This window comes from Antechinus flavipes, chromosome 4 (genome assembly GCF_016432865.1).
Source record: "Antechinus flavipes isolate AdamAnt ecotype Samford, QLD, Australia chromosome 4, AdamAnt_v2, whole genome shotgun sequence".
NCBI classification, from domain to species: Eukaryota; Metazoa; Chordata; class Mammalia; order Dasyuromorphia; family Dasyuridae; genus Antechinus; species Antechinus flavipes.
The window spans coordinates 118,247,814-118,257,582 of record NC_067401.1 but is presented as its reverse complement, the minus strand read 5'-3'; positions in this window follow the sequence as shown (position 1 = coordinate 118,257,582).

The window sequence follows — 9,769 nt, the reverse complement described above, 5'->3', positions numbered from 1 at the left end:
TCCTCTACTCCTTATTTCCTTAGGCCATGCTTTTGCTCTCATTTCACTTTGTTTCACAGTCTTGATCCTATAGCTGACCAATGTAACTGCTCACAGTCTCAAATTTCTTGTTCCCTTTTTTAACTCACAATTCATCTCTTTCCAAACCCCAAATCTAAATTGTTTCTTCCATCCACTTCTTTTTACCCTGCTTATTTGCTGCAGAATAGGACTGGAGGAGAATATACAACTGAGCTGATTATACTATAAATACATGTCATTCAACTCCAATTGATCCCTCTGTGTAGCAAGGCAATCCTAGCAAGGCAATCCTTTTATTGCTCCATAATTCTCTTTTCCTTTCCCTCAGAAGTTATTCAAAAGCTCTCATCAAACCTCCCATACCATTCCTCTCAGCCCTCACTCCTTATCTACCACCACCCCTAGCCATAAAGGCTTCATCTTAACAGAAAATTGAGGCTGTCAACCAAAAACTACCTTTATTCCTGTCCTTTAGTTATAGCTAAAGGTACATAATGAGGTAGCCTTTAATAAAGCTAACTTTTTAAAAAAAAAAAAATCTTTTTATCTTCAAAACACATGCATAGTTTTCAGCATTCACCCTTGCAAAATCTTGTGTTCCAAAATTTTTTTTCTCTCACCTTCCCCCCAAACCCTTCCCCTAGATGGCAAATAATCCAATATATATTAAACATGGGTAATTCTTCTCTACATATTTCCACAATTATCTTGCTGCACAAGAAAAATTGAATCAAAAAGGGAAAAAAAGTGAGAAAGAAAACAAAAAGCAAGCAAACAACCTAGCTACACAGAAGCACGGCCTAGTTCTTAATGCCCTCCTAAATGCCATGGAAAGAGTTTCCACAAAACACAGTACTCAGACGCCTGACCAATTCTTTTTTTTTTTTTTTTAATTTTTAAATAACTTTTTATTGACAGAACTCACGCCAGGGTAATTTTTTACAGCATTATCCCTTGCACTCACTTCTGTTCCGATTTTTCCCCTCCCTCCCTCCACCCCCTCCCCCAGATGGCAAGCAATCCTATACATGTTAAATATGTCACAGTATATCCTAAATACAATATATGTGTGCAGAACCAAACAGTTCTCTTGTTACACAGGGAGAATTAGATTCAGAAGCTATAAATAACCCGGGAAGAAAAACAAAAATGCAAGCAGTTTATATTCATTTCCCAGTGTTCTTTCTTTGGGTGTAGCTGCTTCTGTCCATCTTTGATCAATTGAAACTGAATTAGCTCTGTTTATCGAAGAGATCCACTTCCATCAGAATATATCCTCAAACAGTATCATTGTTGGGGTATATAATGATCTCCTGGTTCTGTTCATTTCACTTAGCACCAATTCTTTTATGAAGCTCCATAGTTTTAAAGATTACAACCACCTTCAAAAACAAAATTATTCAAATTTACTGAACAAAGGAAGACATATCATAGAAGGTTTCATTTCTAAGATATATAGGAAATTGAGTCAAATCTATAATAGGAGCCATTCCCTAATTGATAGTCAAAGGCTATGACTTGATAGTTTTCAGAGGAAGACATCTGAGTTATCAATAGCCAAGTGAAAAAACTAATAATTAGGAAAATGTAAAACAACTTTGAGACATCACCTTATTCCCACAAGATTGGCAAAGTTAAAAAAGAAAAAATAACATACTGGAGGGGCTGTGGGAAAACAGCTTGCTGTTGGTAGAGTTGTGAACTGGTCCAATCATACTGGAAATCCCTTTAGAATTATGTGTGTCCCCAAAGCTATTACACTGTGCATTCCCTTTGACCCAGCAATCCTAGTACTATGTCTAAACCCCAAAGAGATCGAAGAAAGAGGGAAAAGAACCATATGTAGACAGACAAGGCATTACACTTCTAGAAATCATGGCTTTTAATCCTGAGACTGGGAAACTAGAAGCCTCTTTTTTACATCATATTCTGAATTAATTTTCATTTCATAAACCTCATTTGAAGTACCAATTGGGGGAGGGGGACGGTCATTAGAAGTGCTCCTAGCAATGCTGTTATAGTTATCTCCAAACTAGTCTGGCTCTTTCCCCTATTTTCTGTATTAAAGAGAGAAAGGGGTCCAATGACCAATTTGTGTAGTATATTATCTGGCCACCAGATGACACCCTATCTATGAATAACCTCTGTGAATAACTGCACTCAAGTCTATGGATTCCCTCCACCCCCTTTCTCTCCCTACCTAGGCTTAAAAAAGGTTTGAAGATTTGATTTAGAATAAATTTTTTTTAATGCAAAAAAGAAAACTCATCTTCTCTCTGTTCTTTAAGCTCCCATTCCACAGTTGAACTCCTTTCTCGTACACACAATCTCCTATTCAGAGGATTTGACAATTCAAAATAAAAGGTAAAATATATTAATTCATGATAATTCACTCTTAGTGGAGATATGATTTATCAAAACTTTTAAATATCATAAATGTACAAGAAAATACAGAAAAACTTCAAATAGCAAGCTGCAGTATCCTTTGGAGCTTGGATGGATGGACACCCTTTCTTCAATCCCTCTTCCTTTTGCTAGGTTTTTAAATATTGTGGCAATTAACTCAGAATGCACAGAGGGAACAGGAAGAGAGGAAGCCCTGTAATAGATCCTACCAAAACTATTTCTCTGTGCAGAGCCCTCATCTTGTCTGTTCCAAGTCCCAGATCTATCTCCAGCCCTGCCTCTTGTCTGCTCTACATTCACAGTTTCCTAGGTATGTATCATCCTGGAGCTGGTACTTCAGAAGCAATCTCAAGTCTCACTCTACCCTTCTTAGTTGCTAGGATACCAGCATCTAGCATTCTATTTTGCTACAACTGCTTGGAAAGGAAATCCAAAATGAAATATGACCAGATATATCTCTATGGTTTTTTTCCCTTATATATACACACATAAGGGATATATATACAAAATATTGTTATAGTTGTAGTTATATATAGTTGTAATATGTTGGATGTCCCCATTAGAAAGGAATCAATCAATATTCAATTAATAATTATTAAGTATTTTATGATGGCCCAGGAAGTATTCCAGGCTCTGGGCATACAAGTACAAAGAGTGAAACAATCCCTGCTCTCATAGAGCTTATAGTCAAATGATGGGGACAACATAAATATAGAAACAGATAACATAAATATAAAATTAACTTGTGCAATATATTTAAGCACAAGGTAGTTTAACAGGGAGGGCATTAGCAGATAGGGGGATCAGGAAAGGCTCCATGCAGAAAATAGGGACTAAAATGCATTTTAAAAGAGGAAAAGGATTCTATGAGGAAGAGGTAAGGAGGGAGTATAGTCTAGTCATGGAGAATGGTCTGTACAAAGGCATGAAATGGAAACTGGGGTATCATTTAAGGGAAATTGAAAAAAAGATAGTTTGGCTAGATCTGAAAATACAGAAAGGGAAATAATGTACAAGGCTGGAAATGTTGATTAAACCAAGTTTTATAAAGCTTTAAAAGCTAAATGGGAGTTTTCATTAATACTGGAGACAATAAAAAGTCAATAAATTTGATTGAGTAGGGAAAACATGTATCTGGACTGGAATGATGAGAGACTTGAGGCAGACAATCTGGACTAGAAGTGATTTGGGCCAAGTAGAAACTATATAAGTAGAGACAAATGAATAGATGGTAAAAATATAGTAGAAGTAGAAATGGCAAAATTTGAAAACTAATTGAATATGTGGGGGCATGGGATACTCCAACAGGGCAGAGAATGTCTTAGCTAAACTTGGTATCTTATTCACTCACCCAGGAAAATTCCTTGTATACAGTAGAGACTTAGGTAGATCTTCCCAGTTATAGATTTATACCTAGGATAAAGGTATAGGAAGTGACCACATAAAGTATTGATTCAATCATTCATACATTCAACAAGTGTTTATAAAGTACCTAGCATATGTCCATTTTTAAACATTATATAATTGTATTTACATTTTTATTGTACTTTTATTCCTTTAACAACTTAGAAATAACTGCTTTTTACCACTGGAGTTACCAAAAATAATACAATTTAAAATTCATTGTTTTATGATATGACTATTTGGAAAAGAGAGCAAATAAAGGGTGAAATGTAAGTAATGTAAAAAACCACCAAAATATATTAATAAAAATTTTTTAAAAGAATTATTAAGGTAAGAGGTTAACAGCTGGCAACCTTACTCCACATGAGATTGTATCTTTTCTGCCTTGGTTTTCTCCTCCTAATAGGCAGTCCCCAGCAGCAGTATCATGGAGTCCCAGGTATGCTAGATGATAAGAATACAAAGTAAAAAACTAAAAGAATCCCTGGCCTTAAACTCATGTTCTATTGATCCATTTATCAGATTTGGAAATAGATGACACATCCAAGAAGATGCTTTTGTATACCCTAGGCTGGATTTAAAAATCATTCCCCAATGAAAGCCCATTCTTTATAAGGCTTGTTTGCCTTTAGTCTTATTTTCCTGAGAAGGTGTTCTAGCCTACTAGAGGCTTTGCAAGGATATACAGGATCAGGAAGAAACTATCTGCCCTGTACCATCCTCCTGGGGCCTGGGAGTCCTGATTTGGGGAATATACCCTTTGGAAGTTACTCAGAATCACTTGAAACACCTCCCAGCTCAGAACTGAGAGATATTCCCCATCTCCACCTAAGGTTTTTAATGGTTTGGAATTTTCAGACAAATGAACCGTTCACAAATCCTTCCATATATGATCATACCCACCTGATAGCAGCCCTATGTAGGAATTTTGTGAAAAGAGAGCTTTCTGCATGGGACATGAAAATGATGTGCCAGTCTATGGCTAGGGAGTCACCACAACCTTCTCTTTAGTGTCAATTGAATTGCACAATTTCATATCTATTCAGTCTCCTTTCCCCAGTGTTCTTGACCTTTCTAGTATTTGATAAGTTCCCATGGTTTGGCTAATCTGAATACCCCTCTTCTTTTTCATATATAACCTTTTATTTGCATAGCCCTCTGACATTTTTCCAATCCCTTTCAAGGTACCAGCAATTTGAGCACCCAGGATAAACAGCACAAAAAGAGCCTCTGGACCAATTTTGTAATTCCTCATGTGAAAATAATACAAGAGGGGGCAGCAAGGTGGCACAGTGGATAGAGCACCAGCCCTGAAGTCACGGGGACCTGAGTTCAAATTTGATCGCAGACACTTAACACTTCCTAACTGTGTGACCCTGGGTGAGTCACTTAACCCCAACTGCCTCAGCAAAATAAATAAATAATTAAAAATTTTAAAAGAAAATAATATAAGAAACAGTTGGTCAGGAGTATTTTACCTGGCATCTGTGAACTTGGTTTAGAAAAATCATTTTGGTAACTATATTTCAATATGATGGGTTTCCTTTGTAGTCCTGTGTATTCTGACACTTTTAAAAAATATTCTGAGAAGGCTTTCAAAGGTTTCATAAGATTACCACAGGGTTTAAGACACAATAAAGGCTGAGAATTTTTGAATTAGGACAAATTCAGTTGAATAAGAGAAATGTCAAGATATGACCGTAGGAAGCAAGATCCCTGGTACACTTAGATACATGGGAGGTACCTGGTCTACTCTTCTCATTTTATAGAAGAATTAAGACTAAAGAGAAATTAAGTAACCTACTCAAATTTATACTGTTAGGAAGAGGCAGGTCTAGGATTGAGCCATAGGGTCATAGATTTAGAACTAGAAAGAAATATCTCATATATTATTGTTCAGGCTCGTCTGACTCTTCCTCAAAACCCATTTTGGGGTTTTCTTGGCAGAGATATTTAAATGGTTTGCCATTTCCTTCTTCAGTTCATTTGACAGATGGGGAAACTGAGGCAAACAGGGTTAAGTGATTTGCCCAGGCTCATACAGCTGAGTGTCTGAGGCTCCACCTAGATGTCCCATGGGAGGAACCTTAGAAGTCATCAAATCCCTTATTTTGCAGATGAGGAAAAAGACCTAGGAAGGTTATCTGTGGTGGGATTTGAATACAAGTTTTCCTGATTTCATGTACACTTGTCTTCCCACTGCCTCTCACTTCTGACTCCAAATTCAAATATACTGTTATTTTCACTGCATAACACATTGCCTTCTTGCTCTTTAAAAGTTAAGATACAAGAACATCACAATGCTACTGTTGAGCAGACAGGGAAGAAGGCCAGGTGGGGAAAGTCTCACTTGGGATAGGCAGAGTAGAAGAAACAATCTGGTAATTTCTTATTTTAATAATTTTTTTAAAAAATAAATTTGCATTGATATAGTTTGCTTTTTATATTGTTTATCTTTTCTTTTATATCTCTTTCTCTCAGAGAAACAAATACAGAGACAATACAGAGACAAATACAACAACATACAACATGCAAATTTTCACATGAATTATTTTTTGATAACCAGGCACTAAGATCAGTTGTTTCTATGATAGGAAAAAGAATACAAGAGTATAGAGAACAGGGAGTAGGCCTGGAATCAGGAAGACCAGTTTTTCTGAGTTCAAATCTGGCCTCAAACACTTCCTAGCTGTGTAACCCTGGCCAAATCATTTAACTCTATTTGCCTCAGTTTCCTCATTTGTAAAAGGAACTGGAGAAGGAAATGGCAAATCATTCTGTTATCTTTGTCAAGAAAAGTCAAAAATTGGACCTAGTCTGACATGACTCTGCTTTTTGCAGAGAAGCAGAGAAGTACAAGTGCTATAAAAATGCAAATATAACAATTTTTATAATTATACAATCCTTAAAAATCATTAGTAAAAGTTAAAATTATAGTCCTCCAAATTTCATTGCCCTAGAACAGAGTCCTGATATCCCCAGCCTGAGGTATGGCTGCATTTACAAATTATTCAGTTATTGCATTTGCGTCTAAACTTTGTGTGTTTGGCTTTTATGGGTTCTTTCTTTACTACTGAGCACCATTTTCTCTTTACCTTCTCCTTACTCCCACCAAAAAAAAAAAAAAAAAAAAAAAGTTATTTCTCTCCCCACTCCCAGCTCCTTCTTACCTGCTACCTTCAGTAATTACTGAATATTAGATGTTCTAGAAAATTAATACCTGGATCCCTTGTATTTTCTTTTGTTTTGTATATTAATACTTCTATTTGGTAAAATCTGAGTGTGTGTGTGTATGTGTAATTAAGAGTGTGACAATTTAATTGCTCTCTTTAACTGACATTTTATAAATTAGTATTAATATGATTCATTTGGGAATTATCTCAACGTCTATTGCAGTTATAACTGTTTAGAGTAATTTTTATATAACTACTCTTCTGAAATAATGTTTAGTGCAACAGAGTGATTAAATAGCACTGAATTTAAAAGTTCAAATGCTCTTATAAAGGACTTCCTTAATCTTTCTTAAATACTGGGTTTTATATTTCCCAAGTACTTAATAATTTGAGATTTCTGTTGCTAAGGGAAAAAGTCACATTATATCTGAAAATAGTAGTTGAATTTCATATTCTCTGGTCCAGGCACTTTTATTATACTAACAAGATTAGATTCTTGGTTACTATGGTACCTACAGTATTAAAATTCATAGAATTTTAGAACTAGAAAGACCCTTAGAGATACAAATCAAGAAGTATTTTATTGCATGCTTACTATGTACAGCAGATACTTGAGGAGATGTGATGTGGATATATCCTTTGTCATCAATCCTTCTTCTTTAAAAAAAAAAAAAGTCTCATTTTGTGCCTCATTTTTCTGTGTTAGTGTATTAAAAATACATTCATATGTAGGAAGGCACTGGACAACAAGAGTCCAGTCCTGGGAGCAATGTAGAGTTTAGTAAGTCAGCTTCTGGCCATGTATAAAAGAAGGCTCTATTCTCCACTTCAGAACATGTTAAGATGTTCTAGGACTGTTTCCTCTTAACTTATTGTGTGATGACAGAAAGCCTTGGTTACCAAGTTGATTTGCGTAAATATAAAAGGCATTAACCTAATTAAGTTCTCCCTTTCTTGGTTGTGGTTGAGACAAGAACTATAAACTTCTAATTAGGAAAAGAGACACGATGATGGGAGAGACAGACAGCAGACAGAAAAATAAAGAGAGACAGAGAAAGCAGATGAGACAGAGAGAGAGAGAGAGAAAGACTGAGACAAAGGAGAAAAAGAAAGAGAGACAGAGACAGAGACAGCAGGCAGTGCCATGATTTCTGTCCCTATTGTACCTGTTCTTTCCTGCTGTGGACAGTAGAGAATGGAGATGAAACAAGGCTTTGATGCTGTGAGTTTTGAAAGGTCAGAAGAACTTTAGGGGTCTAGGAAATGGGCCCACAACAGCTTTCCAGCTGAGCCATGTTGTGTCCTGCTTTCTAGAGCCTCCAAATTGGGGTGACAAAAAGTACCATTACTTCCTAGAGCCCCTACATCGGGATGATTAAAATATCCTGCTTTCTAGAGACCCCATGCTGGGGTGATTAAATATACCTTCCTAGTGGAAAAGTGATGAGGCAGGACTCCCGAGGATGGTGGGAAAATGGAGTCTGTTTATTTCAAGAGCTTTCCCCTTTTTATAATGTAAGAAAAACAACACTGTGCACATGAGACCACATAAACAAGTTGCAATGTACCTAGTTTGCCACCTGCGATCACTCTGCTTCAATCACAACACAGGTGGTCACCACCCCCTGACTTCTCAGGAAGGCCGAGAGCCCTTAGGGGAGATGGGGAGCCGAACCAGACATTGTCAACAGGTTCCCTCTGGGCTGAAGGGTCTTATACCTCACCCAGAGTTTCCCCACTGACTGTGACCCTCTACTGAGCCAGGTAAATATGCCAGTCCAGTCTCAATGATCCATAGGGTTCAGCCCAGCAGTGGACTGATCCAATAGCTGAGAGACTGCTTCCTTCAGAAAGGGAATGAATCATATAATAACTATGTGTTCAGACTTTGTGAGGTGAATGCTTTGTCACAGCCACTTTACATTTATCCCAACACTACCCAGGGATGAGGTGGTAAATCACAGTGTGTCCCAGTGCTCAGGAATATTTTTTTATTTCTGTTGTTGCTTTATCTTCTTGGTAAATGTCATTTTATGAATGCCAATGGTTAATGTTGAGTTGTGTTTAGTCATTTCAGTTATATCCCACTTTTTGTGACTCTTTTTGAGGTTTTCTTGGCAAAGATACTGGAATGGCTCGCAAATTCCTTCTCCAGCTCATTTTACAGATGAGGAAACTGAGGCAAATGGGGTTAAGCGATTTGTCCAGGATCACACAGATAGGAGGTATTTGAGGTTGATTTGAAGGAGCTCACATTTTAATGAAGAAGGCTACAGATACAGAGATAGCAGATGATAATGCATCTTCTCTAATGTCATTTCTATTGATAAAACAATATCCATTTTGGATGTTGAACCATTTGACCACGTCAGTGATTTTACTGGGAAAAACCTTCCAGGTGTTCGATAGCTATTATTGCTAAAGAGGCAAGGTCTATAGCATCTGCTGCCCATAGAGTCAGTTGTCAAATCACATATTCACAAGGTGATTTTTCTGGATAATGGCTTCTCTGGATAATAACCTGGAAACAGGGTCAGTAATATTGGGAGAGGAGGCCCTGCTCTTCTTGGGACTCTTGGATTCAAGATCCTGGGCTTTTTTTTCCCACAGGATCTGAAGGGAGGTGGTAATCGAGCTATTAACAGTAATATTAAGGCCAGTCCAGGATCACCTTCTTTGATACTGCCTTTCACCCATTTCAACAATCTTTTAAAGTTCCAGAGTAGCATGACTGTGCCAATTATGCCCATTTGGGATTGACTCAG